Below are 22,573 nucleotides of genomic sequence, written 5' to 3'. Positions count from 1 at the left end.
TGTCAAAAACTCATTCAACAAAATTGGTAAAGTCTTTATTAGAGAACTTGATACAGACACACTGAATAAAGTTCTCATCTCTTTACCGGGACTCGATCAAAATGGCGTGATAGTTTATCAAAGGAATATACCTTTCCCTTAATCAGGTACGACATGAAAAATCTCCCCCAGAAAAAAAAAACAATAATATTTTGTTGATTATTATTCACTACAATACAAAATTTTATATATATAAAATACACACACAGCTTAGTTGCTGTAAACTGTCAGGACTAATGCTTTTAAAGCTCTGAATTTGTTTCTAATTGCCATTTCTTATGGTGTGGCAGCCTTCGTGTACCTAAACTCTTGTAGGAGTCCAATAACAAGCTTTTGTTCTATTATTACTTAGATTTTAGTAGTTAGAAAGGTTTTAAAAAATGTCTGTCATTTTAGCCACAACATCAAGATTTTGAGTTTCCATGACACAATAATACTATTACATTTGAGGTAGTATAAACTATATTTGTCTATCATTTCCAGTATCATCAAAGACAGCAACAAAACTGTGATTTAAAATCTGTTAACTTACACATGTGGTTCTAAACTCTTGGTTGCATTTTTATAGACTTAAGCATGTTACCATTTTTAATTTGCTCAAATGCACACAAAGCCAATGTACATCATGATGCCTGAAGTACCAAAAAACCAATTAATAGTCATACATGACATCCTAATATTGGCCGTTTAAGAGAAGCAACAACCCCACCACAACTTGGACGGAGCAACATAGGCAGACAAATTGCAAATACTAGGTGGCTGATCCGGTCTCCTATCACTCTACTAGCTAATCCAATACATGTCTGTTCTGCAACTAAAAGTGCAGGCAAAGTGTGACATTCAATAGATTTGATTCTGGAGAATATTTAGCAATTAGAGAAGCCGTTGATTAAGAAATCTATGTCTGGTCCAGCAGTTATTATTTCACTCTTCATGTCTTGCCTCAACTCAACCACAAAAGATTTTTGCTCCTCCTACTGTATCTTTATATGTATGTACTTCCAACTTCAGTAAGATCATCACATTTTGCACTGTCTGAGTTAAAGTCTTAAAAGTCCCACATAGGTCGCCACAATTACTGGGATGTTATATTGTAGATTAATTAGAACTATTAGTTTCGTGATTCATCTAACATAATACTTTAACAAAGTCTTTACTTTAAAGACTGTTTTTGTGAAGTTTTTTTGGCTTGTGTGGAGGAAAATCTCCACAATTTTTACTATGTTAATTAGTGTCCCCATCCATAAAGTGATTGATCAAGTTGAGATTACAAAGGGACATCTTTATCTTGGAAAGGAACTTGTGCATCTTGATTTTTAGTCTCAATTACACAACTTAGTCAGTTGATTGGGGCCCTCAGATAAACTTGTGTTGGTGGTGGCGGAAGCTGCTATAATACCATCATGAATTTACCAAAGTGCACAAGATATGTATTGATTCCATGGTCTCATCTTTTATCATGGGATGTGGAATAGCCCATATTAGGAAAGAAAATGCAAAAGGTATATTTTTTACAGTGACACATTTTTTTTATCAGGACATGTAAAATGACCATATTGGGAAAGAAAAGGTAAAATAGGTATATTTCACTGTGGCATGCAATCGTGGCGAGGGTATTTGTGAAGGCACGAAAATGTTGCTCTTTTGGTTTGAAACAGTTGAGTCCACAAAGCCAACTACTATTCCAACAAGTGCAGTGTGAGTGAAGTAGATAATCTACTAGATGACTTTTACAAGTTATGAGAATCCAAAACTATTATTATTGTTATTATGTGTGGTGTGTATTTCAACGACAAAGTACTGATTATAATGATGGTAGACTTTCCCACTTTAATGATCACACAGTACTTGGACTGTGTATGAGAGTGGCTCTATGAGGAGTACTTTTGCAACATCACATGAGAGATTCCATTGGACACCGGCGGTGGTGGCGATCCAGTTAAATTTTTAGTACTTGGTATAAAATGGAACCAGTGTGGATTTTTATAAACACCTAGGATTCTCCACCTTCATAACATAAGCTTCACACACCTTGGTGTGCCACTTTCTAGCACATATCCACGTGTAACTCTTCTCCCATGGTCCTTCCCAACTAACCACAAACCCTTTCATCTTTTCCTTTTAACAATCTTTTTTTAGGACAATTCATCAATTTTACCCATCACTATTATTCCCTCACAAAATGTGGGACTAGTGTCTTCAAAATTACTAGGTGATCCAATTGTCTTGTGCCTAGTTAATTTTTCATCAAAATAGTAATTTATTACTATTAATTTTCTAGTAAATTTAAAAAATTAACTTGACTTTTAACATAACATTCTTAGTTTCATTATCTACAAAATTATATGATACACGTGAATATATATATATGTGGATGTGCGAAAATGTATATCATTTACATTATTATTAAATATTTACAAAATGATATCTCTTGGATTTTTAAATATACATATATGTTAAAACAGAACATCAAAAGAAAAAAAAAATCTCATCTGCTGATTATAAAGTTTTATCTCATGTTCTTGCATAACACACGATCATCAAATTTTAAATAAATACAACAAAAAAAGGTAAGCTAAAGATTTTTAAAAGATATTAACATGAATTTAAAATTCAATTCAAACAAGTTACAAACATCTCAAACTTTCAAACTTCATCCCTTACATTATACTAAACAATTAAGTTTTTACAAAATAATTCATATTTTGTCACTCAGGTCGGAAATCTACTAACATACATACACAGATGTTCAACTCTTCTTCTGGAAAACACATGCGTTGAATTTGACTCGGAGATATGTACATGTTATATTACCTTCCTTGTACTATCTCTCCATAGAACTTCATGAATATAGGAACTAAATTCTCTCATATGACAGAGTAAATCAATAATCAATATGACCAGTTAGACCAACTATCTTTCAAACCACATTCATTTATATGAACCTCCATCGAGTCTCACCACCTAATAATTTTATCTATATGATTCTAGATGAATCTCTAATTCAATGCATATCATAAATAATCTCAACACAGTATTTCCTTTCCCAAAAATACTATGTCTCAATCATACTTCTGCATGATTAATAATTCATTCAACATCCCAATAAATCATATAATCATACAGAAATTTAACTTTTAAAAATACTAGAACATCTCACAATCATGATTCACCTATGCACAACATACATCCTTGCCTAGCGAGTCACTAAATTGCTTAGCAACCGAGCCCTAGGACCAATTTCACCCAACGAGAACATTGCTCACACAACGAATAAATCATTTCTCCCAACAATCAATGCTCTCTGTTTTTAATTTCCTAAATTTCTCCTATGGAAAAACATTACTTGTCCATCGAGCAAACCACCAAGACCAAATTCACCCAACAAAAGTGGCTTTCCAATAACCAATGCTCTTAGGTTTTCTAATTTCAAAATTTTCCAACGAGTATATGGGACACCAAACGAGTTTGCATTATTTGTAGAATTCTAAAACTAGTTGAACTACATCAAGTTGGGTTCTTCATACCCTTTCTTATTAGTTTTGAAAACTATCAATTCCAAGAGTCAATTATCTTAATCTTATTCAGAGTTCTAAAAGTACTCAAGTAAACTTAAACTCGTTTTAAATAGTTCAAAAAGAAAAGATATCTTTAACCAAAGATCAGAGCAAATTACATTTTAATCAACAAAAATCTTAGTTTTCTAGATTGATTCAATTCAACACAAACTTTCACAGCAAATAAATCAAATCATACTCAATTTACTTCAAACATTAGTTTCATTCAAAATATCAATTTCCCACAGATAAATTACCCATTAATTTATTATAGTGGAAAATTTTATTGTAACCACTCATCTATCTGTATGTAATATCATTATTGACCAAAATAAGAAAATATGGAAAAGTGTGTTAATCATCAACCATTTACCTACAAATGTTTTATGGTGGAAAAACAATTAGCATGGGTAATATTTTGAAATCCATGGGTAAAATTAAATACAATTAAAAAATTGCATTCCAATCCCCAAGAACTCACATCATATTTTGGTACTCAATTGTCCAACATCCAAAACGTACGATTGGTTCCCAAATTCCCAACAATGCATGTTGGTTCCAAATCTCCAACATCTTCATTGATTCAGTCCTAAAATTGAAATTGAAAATGAAACTGAATCCCAAATTCGAAATTGAAACCTTGTTCCCAAATGTAACCGAAAAGTTTATTTCCAAGTTGCATCCATGCCCAATATGAAACCAAACCCTCGTTCCCAAATATGAAATTGAAATCTATAATCAAGAGCATTGAATGAGGAAGTGAATTAGTGGTTTATCACAACACGTTAGTCTCGATCCCCATGGCCATTTAATGCCCCAATATCTAGTGTTTTATGTTTGTATTAGTGTTTGTCTTTGGTTTTATATGAAGACTACTTTTATTATATTGGTTTATTGTTTTGTTGAATTTGGATGTAGCAGATTGATATCAGGAGGGAGAGAAGCCTAATGAGATAATAAGTTTGAAGCTTAGTATTAGAGGGAAGCCTGAGATGGATGTGAGTAATGGGAATTCTATAATCTACATGAATGGTCGTGAAATAACAAAGATTTAGCTTAAGATGTTAAAGGTAACCAAATCAATAATCAAGTTTCTACTTTCATCTAGGTTGGATTTGGTTCTGAATGAAATAGTTGACCACGGAAGTTAGTTAATGTACTAGAACCTAAGCTACAATGCTAGACACTTGTTAAGACGTTACACGGTCCAGTACCAGATAAACAATCTAATACCCATTAGATAGTCTTATAATAAGAGAGTCTATGAGTTTTGATGATAATAAACACTATAAGATATGTTAAGGTTTTTAAAAAAGTTATTGTATGACAAATACACATTAGATGGTCTATCAAGATTAAACTTGTTAGATGGTCCTACAATATTAAAATTGTTAAACGGTTTCTTAGAATTAAGCTCATTAGACAGTCTCTTGTTCAAGTAAGTAAAGTCAAAATCTACATAAAACGCTAGATAGTCTCACTGTGCAAAGACCTGATAGATTATTTCATAGTACAAAGACGTGTTAGACGGTCTCACTAGATATTCTCTAGATGCTCAACATACTATACGGTTCCAAAGGAAACAACGAGTTAGAAGAAACAGTTACAATGAACTTGTTAGACAATCACTTCATTTTCTACATGTTAAACGCTCTCTTCATTTTCTACATGTTAAACACTCTCTTCATTTTCTACATGTTAAACAGTCTAACGTATCAAGGAGTGTTTAAACTTAATATTTGTGTTATAAAAATGTTTTCTAACATTTCTAGATTATTTTCTAACCTCGTTTGATAATATTAACTTATACAAATCAAATTTTTTATTCAAATGAATGATAAATTATTTATGGGAACGTGAAACAAAACAATTCGAAAAATATATATCTTAATTTTTTTAATGATTATTGAATAATATATATATATATATATATATATTATATGATGATTATAAACTATACTATGTATTGATACGCCTCAATGATCAAAATGAAACAAGGATTGAAAATTTTTCAAAAATACAGTGTTAAACTAGAATATTTTCAAAAAAACAGAGATATGATTTATTACATATTTGATTTTGAAATTAAGTTTTTGAGAAATAAATCTTAGTTTTCCTTCCACATTTAAAACTTATACAGACTTATAAGGTTTTTGAATAGAAATTTTTTATAAATTATATTTTGGAATTAAAAGTATATGATTCAGTGATACTCATTTGATTAAATTATTATTGATTATAATGTTTAAATTATTTCAAAAAATTATTTACAGCATGAAGATACAAAGTTATATCAAATTGAAAGTTTATATATAGAGCACTTAATGGGAAAACAAAGGTGTTACAAAATGAGATTTGTGCAAACACTGAGAAAAGAAAAATCAAGCTTAAATGATTAAAAATATACAAATATAGAAAGACTTCAAGGTTCAACAAATGATTAAGATACATTGAAACCTTCAAATAAAAAAAAGTTTCCTCTTAAAGCGTCTAACAGAGAAAAAGATGAAAGAACAATACAATATTTATGGAAAGATCAAGTGGAGAAGTTTCAAGCTTCAAAGTCCAATATCATAAAAATATAGAAGTATTTTGAAGAGGGACAATATCATATAAATGCTCAAGAGATGCAAGATATCATCAAAGGAGAAGATACCTTATAGAGAGTCTACTAATAAGAATAAGGTGCAACAATATAGATTTGAACAAATATTTGAGTTAAGTGGATTAAAAGCATCAACATTCAAATTTATACAAATTTAGAAAGTATTCGAATTTCACACACATTCAAGACACACAAAGAATATTCAGTGCAGGAGTTTCCACAAGGTGGGTTCACCCCTTTGTGTGCCGGTTGGTCCTAAATTTATTAATAGAAATAATAATTTGGTGTCGCATTAGCTTTTTACAAGGTGACGACGGGATAATATTTCAAATAAATAGGAAAACCAGCCCTTGAATGGCATGCTCCCTATCTGTCTCAATTGCTCTTCTAGCTTACTGAATCACTCAACTTCGATTCCTACATCGTTTGCATACATTTCTTATCTGGGATAAGGGGTTTAAGGCGAAAAAGGCATATATAGAATGGTAACAGTTGAACATAATCAATGTATCCTCAAAAAATAAAGTCTAGTGGTTCGAATCCACTTCTAAAAGCGGGTGAAGGTGGGGACATTAACAACCTCTCCTCTAAGCGGCTTACTCTTTTTCTCGAGTACCACAGTGATTTGTGTGCTCTCCAGCAGTAGTCAAAGAACCCTAAAATGCCCCTATCTTATTGCACTCTAAACTCTTTGAGACCACTGACTTTTGATATGAAGTGTCCATTGATTATATGATTATAAGTATTTAGTGGTATTGTTTTGTATATTTCTTTGCAATTAAAGTATTACTTATATTTGCAAAGTGGCTAGCAGCATTGTCACTATTTTTTCCAAATTAGTGTTTCTCCTTATATACCAGTAAACTTTAAAAATATGTAAGAGGTGCAATGTAAAATTTTCTGGCTATAGAAAGAATCTTGGATTAGAAAGGGTGTGTGTATCAATGAAAGGCTTGAATATGTAAGTGTTATATTGGCTTGGAATAGTTATTTGAAAATGTATTTTCCCTTTAAAAGAAAGGATTGTCAAACTTTCCATTTATCTTTTAAAAATAAACAATTTAAGAGGGTTGATGGATCAAATATATTAGCTCTTTTGAAAGAGTGAATAAACTTCTTATGGACTTGACGTTAGACCTTCTAGTGGTTGTTCTCTCTAAATCACCTCTCCTTTGAATTTTCCTTCTTAGCATTCATTCAAACATTTTACAATGAGTTGGAAACTCATAGTTCAATGTTAACTGATAGCTTTTTGTTGTATCTTATTAGTAATATTGTAGGTGAAGCAATGGATAGAATTAGAAGTAGTCTTTCATAAAAACCTGACCAAGGGTTTAGGGTGTATTGATAACAATATTTGGTAAATATTCCCATAAACTTTGGTTAGAGGAAAAGTACCATCTACACGGTTATTCCCCTATTAACTAACCATTTCAATTGACTTGGTTGGTTGACATTGATTCAATTCCAAGAAAAAAGGCTATTAGAACCTTGTTGAAAGTTGAGTTTAGGTTGGTCGCACTAATAAATGTAATATTATTGAATATTTTCTAAGGATTCATTTATACCACTATGGATCTAAGTTAATCTTACACCTAGGAATCAATGTTTTATTTGAGGGTGAATTTTTTCAATATCAAAGATTGATAATATTCGTCAATAATGTTAATGTAAATTATACTTCCTAAATATAGAAATTATTTCAAGTTTGTTTGGATTGTGAATTATATTTCAGCTTGACTTAACTTTTGAATTATGTTATGTTTGAATTTAAAATTAAATTTAAGTTTTATTTTATAATTAGGTATTGTATTGGATGATATTTTATTGTTGTACTAAATATTATAGGTGCAATAAATTTAGTGATAAATTATTTAAAATTAATTTACATATCCTGGATTTGGATTATGTTTGAATGTTTCATTGTACATGTGTAAAAGAATAAAAATAATTATATATTTGATGTTTGTAGGATTTGTCTACGAATTTACCCATAGAATTTGGTTTGTAGGTATATATGATGTATCCATGGGTAATATTATCAACGGATCCACAGATTTATGATAGTGAGAAATTTATCTACGGATTTCAACATGTGACATAACAAAAAATAAATAAAAAATTAAACATATTCAAATAAAAGATTTGATCAAACAATTTTACTTTATTTAGTGTTAGGAGTCTAAATCTGATGAAGGATGATGTCAATTTTTTAAAAAAAACGTAACGGAGAAAGAAAAATATTTTTACATTTATTTTAAAATGAAACCTGAATTTGGATGAGAAAATATTAATAAAATAAATAAATAAATAAAAATAAATGTTTACTACTATTTCAATGAGAAAGAAAGAAAAAAAATATATAACATTTAACCTCATTTGTTTTCATCCTGTAACACAAATACGACACTATCATTTCAAAAAAATCCTACATATATTTGTGACGTTGCAAACAACTCACATTGTGATTCACTTTCACTCGCTTTCTTTCTCGTGTACACTATTTTGTTTGCACCAAATATTGTAAAGCACATCTCACATAAACTATGGATACATAACGATTCTAGGCTATAAAATTTCTGAAATAATATAAATATCTGGATTTAAATAAATGATTGTTATATTTATAGTGTGAAATGAGTAGATGTAAATATGATGCGGAGATTATGGTTGAAAATATAAAAAGAAAACATTTTTGAATGGTGCTACTTTAACACGTCAACAAAACATTTAACGTTTTCCTAACAAAAACTGTTAAGATCGACACCATTAACCAATCTAGTATATTATTATTCACTTCATACTTTTTTAACCCTCACACGGAATCCAATGAAAAATTCTGCATCTCAAACATTTTATCAGATCGATGCATTTACTGCTAGCAACGGCGTTAGGCACTGTTAATTCTTTTTTTTATATATAAATAAAACACGTTAGCACTCAATTTACTATAAATTCCTATGTAAACCCAAATTATTTTCTTAACCCAACAACGTTAAAAATATAAAAAATTGATTAAGAAAAATTGCAGAAAAGGAGTTCAAATCAAATACTATGATGTGACCACTACTGTGGTTAGACGCCACGTATGGTCGTTACCTACCTAAGGGCCGTGACCTATGGCAACTACCTCCTGCCGAAAGGACACCCTAAATAGCTGGTCCTACAATATGCATCACCATCAATTTCCTAGGGTTCTATACTCACTAAGATATTTTTTCATAGCATTTCAAAATTTTCACTTCCTCATGAAATCATTTTAGTGGGGAGTGATTGTGTCTTCATATAATGGCCATGCACACACAAGCTAGTATATAAGGCCAAAAATTAGGATCCAAAATCCATGACCTTGTCTTCCCCTTTCACAAATTGAATCATCATATGTAATCTTAGGTTGATGTTTCAAATGATTATGTTTTGTGCATGCATTTCTTCACCTACTTCACCCACTTTCAAAAAGTTTTTTTTTTCTTCTTCTCATGCAATACCATCTAGGTTAAAATACTTTAGTCTTGCATTTATAATTTCTTTCAAATATACTGCATGGACATGTGGTGAAAATCATTCAAATATATATAATAATTAATACCTTACATGCATTTCTTAAATATAATTTTTCTACATTTGTTGTGAAATATTGAACCGAACTTGCCATGAATTAAATTAGGAATCCATCATCAACAATGTTATTCAATCCTAAAACTCAATAATGCAAAAAAGTTGGTATAAATCCATTGAACTAGCTGATTTGAGATAACAAAATTTTGTTAATTTTTATTTGAAAGAATATGATGATGATGATAAATATAGTTTTAACCAAATATTGGTGTGATAGATAATTATATTGATTTACCTTCTAAATTATAATTACTGGTTGATATTATTATTTGACATTCCCTTAAATAATGTATACATATAGAGGGATAGAAAAAACAGAGAGGGTAAAGTATCTTTGTCGTATAAGAAGTTTATGACATTTTTTTCATTAAAATTAATTATTAAATAAAAAATAATTTTAAAGATAAAAAATAATTAATTAATATAACTACTATATTATATGTTATTTTATAAATTAAAAATTATTAGTATTTAAAGTAATTTTATTATTAATAAAAATTTATAAATTAATTTTTAAATATCTAACATTAGCATGAAGATATTTTAGTTAGTAACTATCAAAGATTTTTAATTAGTTAGAGATTTTAGCTAATAATTATTTTAGTTTTTAAAATTAATTTAAAATCTAAAATAGAGTAGGTAACTATTATTATATATAAATTTAAAAATTAATTTTATTTTTTATTAATAATAAAAATTACTTTAAATATTAATAATTATATAATTTATAAAATAGTATCTAAATTAATATATATTTTGATATTCAATCGGTTAGTTTTTCATACCAAAAAAGATAGCATAATATTACATCAAATTCACAATGGCACAATGAGTTAAGGAGGTTTCACCAACAAAAAAAATTGACAGTACTCTTAGATTGGTTAACATATATTATTTGTGGGATAATTTAGGTAGTTACTTTAATGATTAAATTATTTTTTTTCTATTAGAAAATTCATTGGTTTAGTAATTTGAATTTGAAAAATAGTAAAAAAGAAAGAAAGAAAGAAAAAGAAGAATTTGAATCTAGCTCGTGAAATGCTTGCCTTCGCTTCACATTCCTATTATTTTTAAAAACAAGAATAAAAATAAATAGTTAATTATGTTCTTAATAATTAATGCCTTTTGCGGTTTTTATCGTTACAGTTATTTTAAATTTTAATTAAAAAAAATTGTACCAAGTAACTTCTAAAAGATAAAAATCATTAAACAATTAATTGTCAACAAACATAATAAAATGTTATTAAATTTAATATTACATCATCACTTGATGACAGAACGCATTCAATCATAGAAGAATCGAAACATAAAAACCATTTAAATGTTAGATAATATACGGAAAACGAAAATCATAACAAGTTTTATTACTAAAATAAAATATGCTCAAAACTTTATGTATTTAAAAAACGTGTCAAATAAATAATTATCACGTCAGTTTAACTATCCACACACAATATAGCAGTTAACTATCTGTTTAAGAGAATCGATTAAAACCTAATTTTCCTAAAAATTAAAATTTTAACTATGAAAAACTATATTTTACCAAAACAAATAAAAAATAAAAAAATTATTTATTATATTTTAATTTTTGTGATTCATTGGATTGATATGAATCAATCTAACAATTTTTACTTCGAAACTATACAAATTTAATTAATTTAATTTAAGTGGTTCAATTTTTCCCGTGAATGTGTTCTAACCCAACTAATAATTTATCTTTTCACTTTGATTAAGAACCAACATAATTATTAACCTTCCTAATTTTTATCTATATATAATAAAATAAAAATAAAATAAACACTATCTACTTAACATATGAATATATATAATTATCTCATAATTGTATCTAAAAAAAATATCACTCCTCTTCATAGGGATTTTAATATATACATCAAAAGTTTTAAAAACAAACAAAGCATTCAAATTAAAATTATCACATCCTCGAGCTGCTCACTTAGGAATTACCTGCAATCTCATATACTCCCCTATACAATACCATCATCACAAATAAAGAAATAAACACAAACAAACAAATAACAGGATAAGTTAGCTATAACAAATTTTTCTAAATAATTTAAATTTCAAATTGATACACAAAATTCATAAATTTTCATACAATTTCTCAAACATTTCACATAATCATCAAGTGTCTATCCAAGAAATTCACAACTCATCTTTCTCATGTCAGATTTCTATTGACTCACAACATATAAACAATTGACTCTACTTCCGGAATACTCGTGTATTGAAATTAGCATTTAGAGACATGCACCTGTCATACTACTCATTATGAATCCACAGAGTCATGCATGCGCATAATCAATCTCAATATCTCATCATCTCATATGACAAGATAAATCCATTTGATATGCTCTTATCCATTCTTTCAAACCTCAGACTCAACCAAATGAACCTCCTTCGACTCTCACACACTGAATAACTTCATCTATGTGATTCAATTGTATCAGTAGAGTCAGAATCGTCTCATTACTCACAAATCAATACACCCTAATAACAATCCCAACACAGTATTTCCTTTTCTAAAAATACTATGTCTTGATCACACTTTCACCTCATTACATACATAATTTAACATGCATCATTCAATCACATCATATTTTAAACTTTCTAAACAATCCAAATATATCTCAAAATTCACTTAAACACATAACTAAGTTCCAAACATATGCTCTCTAAATCAAACATCTCATTTAAGTAATTCAACAAAATATTCAAAAATAGTTCAACTCATTATATCTCATTCAAACACTTTCACTTCTAATCAAAAACACTTTCAACAAATTATTCACCTTAAAATCAATATAAAATATTCAAAATCAATCATTCCAGTCAATATATTATTTTACTTTTCAAAAGAGACAATCCTACAAGCAAAATTTGGAATGGGTGACCACGTCACCCCACATCCAGATATTCTAACATAGGGTTCTATTTTAAAAATAAAACTATCTTCTCTCAAAGAGCTTCAACCCACCAAAAGCTTAAAGATAACCTAACCTACACCACAAAGTCCTGATCATAAATCTAACTATATCACTAGAACCCTGATCTAACAAAGACTAATTCTGAAGATAAAAACCTCACATGCAAACTTAAACTAAAAGGTAATCCTAACCCGATCAAAACTAACTCAAAGGAAAATGAGTCAAGAATGAACTTACTCTATCTGGGATTTTGATTGGGCGTAGAGTTCACTTCCAGGAGTCCAATGGCAGACTTTGATCGTCAAACTGATAAGCGAGGAGGTCAGAATCTTAGAGAGAAGGGAGCGGAAAGGAAAAAGAAACTGCTAGAGAGGTGGCGATTCTTTTAAAATGAAATCTGAATAACTAAATTTCTATTTATATAGTTTTTCCCTTTTAATAATAAAATATTCATGTGTCATTTTAATTGTATCATATCTACTTTAAGACTATTTTTCTACCGAAACATTCTAATGACTAGAAAAACTATTTTATTATAACCTTTAAACTAATAAAAATCTTTGAATTTCTTTTTTCCCTAAATTTGATATAATTTTTCGACATCTATTTCATTAAGATAGTCAATTATCGAGTTATTATCTCTTCTAGAGTTTGAAATTTTGTCATGATTTTGTTTTGAAAATTATAATAAATTATAATGTTGGTATTTTTTTTGTTAAAAAAATATTAAAATAAATAATGGTAAAAAATAAATAAAATTGTTTGGATATTTTATAAAAAAATATAAACTAAATGGTTAAAAAAATTATAAATAAAAATTAAGTTATTTATTGATGATATGTATATAATAATAAAAAACATAAGTGAATAAGTTAATTATTAGGTTTAATAAAAAATAAATGTATAAATTATAATTTTAAAATAAAAATTAAGAAAAAATTATATTTAAATTGAAAATTATGTAAATAATGAGTTATATATAAATATATGTCATAAATTATAATAATAAATATTATATAATCATATTTAATTATAAATAAATATAAAAAATTATAAAAGAAATGAAATATGCGTGAACATTAATTAAAATACAATTTATATATTAGTTAATGGTGAAAAAAAAGACAATACATAAGATTTAAATAATATAAATGAGAATTGTTTTTAAATGTTTTCATGTTTATTAGTTGTGAATTGTTGTTAATTATAGAAATGATGTAGTATATCTTGAACATAAAAAGGAAAATAAATTAAAGATGGTCATTCATTTAATATTTTCTTCAATGGTACATTAAATAATTTGTCCAAAATAAAACATAATTAATGACAAGAAGTGGGAACATCCTTATTACTTTTTTTTTTTTGTAAAAAATCTTTTCTTTCTTCAATAATTATATTTCTAACTATTTTAAACATTGAAAATATTTTTTTTTACAACTAATACATTTATTTTTTTTAATGCATCCAAAATTTAAATTTATCAATTATTTTTAATTTATTAATTTAATTTTAAAAATTATTTTATTTTAGTGTTAATCACATATTTCATTTCTCTTTATAACTTTTTATATTTATTTATAATTAAATATGATTATATAATATTTATTATTATAAATTATGACATATATTTATAAATAACTCATTATTTACATAATATTTCAATTTAAATATAATTATTTTCTTAATTTTTATTTTAAAATTATAATTTATGCATTTATTTTTTTATTAAACCTAATAATGAATTTATTTACTTAATTTATTTTATTATTACACACATATCATGAATAACTTAATTTTAATTTATAATTTTTTAAACTATTTAGTTAATATTTTTTTATAAAATATCCAAACAATTTTATTTAATTTTTACTATTACTTATTTTAATATATTTTTAACAAACAAAAAATACCAATATTATAATTTATTATAATTTTTTCATCCAAATTTTATTATAAAAATATATTTACAAATGTATTATAATTTATTCTCCAAAATTAAAATTTACTATAAAAATACAAAAAAAAAACAAAATAATGTTACAATTTTACATTTATTTTACCCATAATATTTACTTACATCAAAATACCAATAAAATATTTTATTTCTTCATAATTTTTTATATATTTCATTTTTAATTTTTATTTTTTAATTTTTAATTTTCAATTTTCAAATTTTCTTCTATTTCAATTTTATAAATATTTAAATTCACTAAAAAAACTAATGCAAATACTACACTTGATGCTTAAAAATGAGAAGAAAAAAATGTAAAAATAAATAAATATAGAAAATAAAAAACAGCAACAATAAAATATAAAAACAAAAACATAAATAAATAAAAATTCTCATTTATTTTTAATTTATTATTTGTTTTTTTACTTTTGAAACATTGTTAGATATGGAAATAAAAACAAAAGGGTGTTAGATAAGAAAATAAAAACAAAAGGGTGCTAGATAGAAAAATAAAAACAAAAAGGGTACTAGACGGGAAAATAAAAGTATAAATATGTAGACAAACTCTTGTTTCCTTAATACTCTGGAATTTATTCATATGTAACTAAATTTCACATCATTTAAGAGTTGAGGTCAAATATAATTTAAATACAATTTCATCTATTAATCTTTTGAGGTGACTTTGAAATCCAAAATTAACAATATTTTGAATGCGATGCGAAGATTAACATTAATAATACTATCTATAGACTTGATGTTGAAAAATATATTTATATCTTATTTAGTGTCTTAGTTTCATCAATTTTTACCATCTAATTTATTCAGGCTTAATTTATGTCATTAGTTCTTAAAATTTGGTGTAAATCTATTTCTGATAGTCAATAATGAAAAACAAATTATTTTATTCTCTCAATTTAAAAAACAAAAAATGTATGTTTAGAGTCAAAATTTAACGGAGATGTGAACGTCATGTTAAAGAGTGGACACATGTCAAATGTTGGTAATGAAATTCCACTTTTTCTCACTTTCATTACATTAATTACAAATAATTTTTATGAAATTTAAGAGATTAAAATTATATTTTTAAATTTGAAAAAATATTTTAATTTGAAAATTGAAAAATCTATTTGTAATTTTAAAAACTCAAAAACATATTTTCACCAGATTTAGTTGCGATTTAAAACAGGATTACAACGGTCGAGCATAGGTATAGTCGTCCGTCTAAAGAATGTTGTTAAATTGTTGGATGCTTACTTGAAAATTAGTTGCAGATTTTATTTATATTTGTAATTCTTTTTGCAAATTTTAAATCAAATTATTTAAAATATAAACTCAAATAAAATAAAATTATATTAAAAATAGTACAAATGAAATTAATATTTTTATAAAAGTTAATTTCAATAAATTGTACCATAAAAATATAAAAACCATCACAAAATATATTATATTTTATTATTTTATCACTTATTTAATGTTTAAAATCTTTAAAAATTGCTTAAATAATTTTTCTATTAAATGTTTTAAATTCCAAAACTAATTATTACTTTCCAATAGTCTTATAATCAATAATTAAATTATTTATTTTTATCTAAAATTATTTTAAAATATATAATAGTAGTAGTAATAAATTTATCATATTAAAGAAATTGATAGTCTAATGGTATGATATAACAAGTAGTTATTTTAAGATAACAACTCTTATGCATCTAATGTAAAAGTATACAAATTATGAGTTTAAATTTCTTTTAAATTTGGTTGAATTAATAATCTCTTGACAATCAACTTATATTTAGTTAAATATGTGATAAATCACCACTCATTCTAAGAAAATATTCCTAACAAAATAATATTCAATCGGTTTATTAAGTTAAAAAATATCACAGCATATATGTCGAATCAATTTAGTAAGTATAGAAATACTATAACATATATGTAAAACTCCATAAAAAATTACTAGTAAGGGAAGATTATCCACTTGATGTTTACACATCCCACTCACTTCCTTCTATGAAATTAAAATGATATCATAATAACATAATTAAAAAATATACACATAAGATATTAAATTCTATTCAAATATTTAACAATATAATTTTATTTAACATGCAAAATATAAAATACCATGATACCAAACTTGTGATGAATATGTCTTCATTTGGATGCAAGCTAGTAAGTATTAAGACATTAGTTCTTACGTGTGTTGTATCATTCATAAGAGACTATCATCACATTCAATAAATTAAATTAAACTTAACAATTTATCTTGTAGTTGGATCTAACAAACTCCTCACTACAATTGTGGAATATAAGTGATCTACATTCCCATCATTCTATTGTTAAAAATGTCAATTTATTAGTTTCTTCGTGTATCTTACTAAAAACATCAAAACTTGACTATAATTAGTTTCAGTTTTAAAGTCTTTTGTATTTATATTACTTGAAGAATCATAACCAATCATCAAGAATGTGTTAACTTTCTCATCTTCTTTTGAAAAGTACTTGAAGAGGTTTCATCATTATATCATTCCATGCAATGTAGACTCTTCTAGTCTTACTTCCTTTCTCATATTTCTTGTCACTTAACTTATCTTTATTTTGACTATTCAAACATTCAATTTTATAACCATTGTGGTAGTAGTTTGCATTTTCTTCATAATTATCATGTAAATTGTCAAATTCTCATTTGAATTCAACTCAATTCCAATAATCTTCTCCATAATTATGAAAAAAAATGGTTAAAGTTGTTGACCTAATTCGGTAAGTGTACCGAGTCAAAAGTAATAATTTTTCTTAAAAGACGAATATCGAACCCCAAGGAACAATTCTCTTAAAATTTTAATATGTGAAACTCACAAGACTTTGAAATATGTGCAATGAATTGATTAAGAGATATGAAATTTGTTTGAATAAAATGTGTTTGTAATTTAAATAAAAGCAGAATAAATGATTATGAGAATTTGGTTGATAGAATTGGGATTGAGTTAATCTTTCTCATTCATCTCTATTGTAGTAAATAAAAACACACAACATTCTTATTTATTTGATATTGATGCAACACAAAGAGTCATTCATCCCTCAATTATTTAGAAAACTTCTTATCTTTAAGAGAAGATGTTATAATATATATATTTCTAGTATTAAAACACATTAAGTATTTTCATTTAGGTTAGATCATCAAAAATACTTCTCAGTCAATTCCAAAGATCTAAATCAAGAAATAAAATTCAAGTTTTGAGCATAACATGAAAATAACAATATCAAACAAGAACAAAATGTTATAGAAAAATATCACATTAATACATAAGAGTTGGAAATGATTACATTCAATCCCAAAGGAAAGGAATTAGAAACTCATGGTAGCCATTGCATGCACCAAAATATGATGGAAAAAAAAAAAAAAAAAAAACTCATAATGTTTCTCCTTGACGACTGCTTCCTTCCAGTCCCTTTCTCTCTGCCATACGCCCCTTTTTAATCCAATTGGGTTTGGGCTAAGTGAAATCTCTATTCATAAAATATCTATTTTCTTCACATCTCCTTGAATTTCTAAAAATAACACAAAATTGGGATTAAATAGTTCCATTAATCTCATAACTCCAAAATATATTATTGAGTTCTAATTATTTTCAAATTAGGGTTGAGTCGTAGCGTAATCAACAATGTCTAACTTTTTGCATGAAATTTCACTAAATAATGACACTTATCAACTCCCCCAACCTAGAATCTAGTTTGTCCTCAAGCAAAGTAAATAAATCTAAATAAACCAGACCATGGTTCAATTATCAAAATAGCCTCATTCACTGGACAATAGATTAAATGACAAACCTATGATGCTTCCAACTCCAAATGTAGTAAGATATAAATGCGATCAATTTCCAAGATAAATAACTGTAACAATGAAATGACAATTAGTAAAGAATCTCTTCTCATATTCTCACATGTAAGTGTTTTTTTTTCTCAATTTTCTCTAAATCTTAACAAATCGTAGTTTTCATTAATTTTTTCTTCATATCACAATCAAATTAGAAAAATAAATGTTAAGGTCATTTGCAAGGTTGTAATGAGGTTGGGTTTCCAAAAAATATTAGTTTTTCAGATAACAAAATGCATAATTAAAAGATGAAGAACATACCTACAATTTAAATACAATTTATGTTATCTAATCCCCAATTAATAATACACCCATCTTCACCCTTTTGTTTTTTTTTAACTAATACGAAAATAAAAATAGACTATTATAAAATAATTAAGAACAAAAACAAAAATCTTCTAAAAGAAATCTCTTAATTTTTTTTCTTTTCATTTATCATAACCAACCACTCTCATATATAGATTGCATCTATGTTCTCCTCCCCTAAGTATGTTAACAGGTAGAAAAATATAACATTTAGGATTCAGAAGAAATAAAAATTCTTGGCTTAAAGGGGCATCACAATAAAATGTTATCAATTTGAACAAAGGTTAGCTATTTGGCTCTAAGTTTTCTAATTCTAATTTATTCAAATGCCTTAATCATTTCATTCAAATGCCTTAATCATTTCCATATTCTTTTATGATGCAACACAAATATAAAAAATTAGGCAACCACAATTGTCAATTCATCGGTGAAACTATCAAACTATTTAAAATTCACACACTCACTTTGATTATTTGGTCTAATTCCTCACTTTCTTGTCATTCATTATTCCAACTAATCCTCCTGCTTGATTTTCATACCCAAAATCTCAGCTCAATTCACGTATAAACTCAACATAATTTCTTTTTAACCATTTTCCACATCACTTAATTGTTTTAAAAATTAAAATACAATGTCTAATTTACCAAAATTCCACAATTATTATTCCATTTTTTGAAAATACTACCAAACCAAATACATAAAAAAAAACAAAAATAGAAGCCAAATACTAGAAAACTAACCCTAAAAACCAGACAAATAGAGCAAATAGAAAACTAACACAATAAGAAAAAAAAAACTAGAAAAATAAAATAAAATAGAATGATAAAACCATTTATTTTCAAGCTCGAATCAATCTCCTCTTACAGTTCATCCAGATTTGTATCATATTCATCATCTCCAGTTGTGGATGGCCCTGCTCCACCTCCATTTGCTTAAATAGGGAAATAATTATCAGCATCATCTGTTGCACCTGCCCCTTAGAAAAAGAATATTTGTCCCCAATCCATGCAACATATGCTCCAAACTGTTTGTAGTCATCCATGGTTTTGTTTCCCTTGAGGGATACTATTATAAAGCCCTTGGTGGAGGTGCATAAAAAAGAAGTGTTTTTTTGTGTTCAATCTCAGACATGATTTTATCATGTAATGAAACAAAACAAAAAACATAAAAAAAACAAAACATAACATAAAAAATATAAAAACATTGGGTTGCCTCCCAAAAATTACTTGTTTAACGTCATATAACTTAATGCATGTTTCAATCACGGTGGATAAGTCCTTTATTGCAACATTTTCTTGGTTACAACTTTAATTCTTCTGGAGTATAGACTTTCAATTTCAATACTTCCATCAGTCCTTATTTCCTTGAAACTCACAAACTTGACCAATTTGTCTTTAACCTTCTAGGTAGGAGTTTTATCTTAGAGCTATTAAACATGATTGGTTGACCAGGTTTAAACTCGTTTTTTATTATAATTGCGTCCTAGTTACCCTGGTCTTTCTCCTTCAAGCATGATGCATATAACTTATTGGCAGTGAGTTTCTTTTCCACAGATTCAGGCACATAATTTTTTCTCTTTTTTAAGTCCTTGTGGAATAAAACAATTTAGAGCTTTCTCTAACATATTCTAAGTGTGCAACTCTCTTTTGGCTACAAAAAAAGGTTTCATTTTATTCATCTATCTTTAAACAATCTTTCCCTTTACTAGAAGGTTTCAAAACCTCAAAAATATTGAAAGTTACCTCATCATCTTTAACTCTCACTTTAAGCTTTTCATCGTCAACATTAGTAATAACTCTTTCATTTTTCATGAAAGGTTTGTCAAGTATCAAGGGAACCTCCTTGTCTTCTTCTATGTCCATTATAACAATATCCACAGGAAACATTAATTTGTCTAAACAAGGACATCTTCAACCACATCATATAGATACTTAATTGATCTATCAACTAAATGTACTGTCATCCTGGTGGGTTTAACCCCCAACTCACCTATCCTTTTCATCAAGGACAAAGGCATTAAGTTGATGCTAGCCCCAAATCCAGTAAACCCTTGTCCACAGGTAAAACACCTATGGTTACTAGGATAGTAAAACTTCCTGGATCCTTGGATTTTAAGGGCAATGATTTATGAATAATAGCACTGCAACCAACCTCCAACTCTATAGTCTCTTACTCTATGAATCTCCTTTTCTTTGTCAGCAATTTCTTTATTAATTTTGCATATGTCATCATTTGATCTGAAGCCTCTGTAAATGGAATAATAATCTGAGCCTTTTAAAAATATCTTGAAATATAGCAAATTATCTTTCCTTATCTTTTTCTTGAAGGAGCATGAGGGTAGGGTAGATTCACCATGGGAGCATTTCTCTCTTTATTTTCCATTCTTTTCTTTTTCTCTTTTTTTTCTTTAACTTTTTTATTCTTCTTTTCTTCTCTCTCACACTTACCTTTTTTTTTCTTCTTCTTCTTCTTTTCTCTTAAACTTACTTTTTTTCTTCTTCCTCTTTTCTTTCTTCATCAATCTCTTCTCCTACAACTTTACCGCTTCTAGTGGTGATTAAATTGCAATGCTCATTGGGATTAGTCTGAGTGTTTGCTGAAATGGATCACTCTGTTGATCTGCCAATAATTTAGTAATTTGTGCCACCCATGTTTCTAAATTTTTTTATCGAAGCTTCAATTTTCTTCTGATTGGACAATAATGCTTGCATAAATTTCTCCAAGTTATCCTCCAATTTGCTCGTTCTCTCTTGAATTAAAGGATAAAGTGGTTGTTGTTGAAAAGGAGCTTGACTGTTCGATGGACCAACGTCTTGCTTTCACCCAAAACCTTGATTTTGATTGCTTCTCCATCCTTGAGACATATTATTTTGATAATTATTATTGTTGGAGAAACCACCTTGTGTTCCCTGATTACCCATGTAGTGGACTTCCTCTTCAGATGGGTTGTTTTGATACGAACAATGACCATTTGGATGATCGCCTCCACATAAATCACATCTCATGGATTGATTTTGGCTCTGAGAAGATTGTATGACTAGTATTTGTTGAGGCAATTTTGACACTTGTTTGGTCAATGCTTCAATCCTCTGAGTTAAAATTTTATTTTGAGCTAGAATTGCATCTGAAATATTAAGCTCAAACACCTTTTTTTTTTATGTACAATATGTCAATCATGTTGAGCTTGATAATCCGTTGAAACTAATGCTTCAATAATTTTTGTTGGTTGTTCAACATTGTTAGCCATCATTGTACCCCAGTTACTGCATCCAAAATCATCTTTGTATTAGGTTTGAGGCCATTGTGGAAGATGTTCAATTGAGAAATATCTTCAAATCTGTGATTTAGGCATATTCTCAACATTACTTTAAATCTCTCCCAAGCTTCACAAAAAGGTTCATCTGGTCTTTGTCTAAACATAGAGATGTTAGACTTTGTTTTGATGTAACAGGATAGTGGAAAAATTATTTGTAATAACTTCTCCTCTACATCTTTTCAACTAGTAAAGCTCTAATTTGGATGTGACTTGAGCCATTCTTTTGATTTACCTGCCAATGAAAAAAGAAATAAACGCAAATAAATAGATTCAATATCATCTTCTTGGAAGCCCATTGTTCCAACCATCTCATAAAACGTAGACAAATATGTATATGGATCTTCATGGTTCATGCCAGTGAATTG

The 22,573-nt window shown here is 27.4% G+C and overlaps 1 pseudogene; it reads left to right on the top strand.

Moving 5' to 3' along the window:
* Nucleotides 1–22,226: 22,226 nt before the first annotated feature.
* On the top strand, nucleotides 22,227–22,332 carry LOC137811538 (small nucleolar RNA R71; annotated as a pseudogene).
* Nucleotides 22,333–22,573: the final 241 nt, after the last annotated feature.

This window comes from Phaseolus vulgaris, chromosome 11, assembly GCF_000499845.2.
Source record: "Phaseolus vulgaris cultivar G19833 chromosome 11, P. vulgaris v2.0, whole genome shotgun sequence".
Classification (NCBI taxonomy): domain Eukaryota; kingdom Viridiplantae; phylum Streptophyta; class Magnoliopsida; order Fabales; family Fabaceae; genus Phaseolus; species Phaseolus vulgaris.
The sequence above is the reverse complement of the archived record's forward strand: the minus strand, read 5'-3'. Positions and strand labels throughout refer to the sequence as shown.